The sequence below is a fragment of the Salmo salar genome, unplaced genomic scaffold (genome assembly GCF_965601325.2).
Source record: "Salmo salar unplaced genomic scaffold, fSalSal1 ptg000206l, whole genome shotgun sequence".
Taxonomy (NCBI): domain Eukaryota; kingdom Metazoa; phylum Chordata; class Actinopteri; order Salmoniformes; family Salmonidae; genus Salmo; species Salmo salar.
In genome coordinates this window covers 1,495,001-1,496,454 of record NW_027675329.1, presented here as the reverse complement: position 1 = coordinate 1,496,454, position 1,454 = coordinate 1,495,001, and positions in this window count along the sequence as shown.

Sequence of the window (1,454 nt, the reverse complement as noted above, 5' to 3'; positions counted from 1 at the left end):
TCAAATACACACACACAGGACAAATACACACACACACACACACACACACACACACACAGGACAAATACACACACACACACACAGGACAAATACACACACACACACACACACACACACACACACACACACACACACACACACACACACACACACACACAGGACAAATACACACACACACACAGGACAAATACACACACAGGACAAATACACACACACACACACACACACACACACACACACACACACAGAGAACAAATACACACACACACACACACACACACACACACACAGAACAAATACACACACACACACACACACACACACACACACACACACACACACACACACAGGACAAATACACACACACACACACACAGGACAAATACACACACACACACACACAGGACAAATACACACACACACACACACACACACACAGGACAAATACACACACACACACACACACACACACACACAGGACAAATACACAAACACACAGGACAAATACACACACACACGACAAATACACACACACAGACACACACACACACACACAAAGGACACACACACACACACAACGGACAAATACACACACATACACACAGGACAAATACACACACACACACACACACACACACACACACACAGGACAAACACACACAGGACACACACACAAGACACAGGACACACACACACACATAGGACACACACACACAGGACACACACACACACACAGGACACACACACACACACAGGACACACAGACACACACACACACACAGGACACACAGGACACACACACACAGGACACACACAGGACACACACACACACAGGACACACACACACACAGGACACACACACACACGGACACACACACACACAGGACACACACACACACAGGACACACACACAGGACACACACACACACACACACACAGGACAAATACACACACACACACACGACAAATACACACACACACACACACACACACACACACACACACACACACACACACACACACACAGGACAAATACACACACGCACACACACAGGACAAATACACACACACACACACACACACACACACACACACACACACAACAAATACACACACACACACACACACACACACACACACACACACACACACACACACACACACACACACACACACAGGACACACACACACACACACAGGACAAATACACACACACACACACAGGACAAATACACACACACACACACACACATACAGGACAAATACACACACACACACACACACACACACAGGACAAATACACACACACACACACACACACACAGGACAAATACACACACACACACACACAGGACAAATACACACACACACACACACAGGACAAATACACACACACACACACACACAGGACAAATACACACACACACATACAGGACAAATACACACACACACAT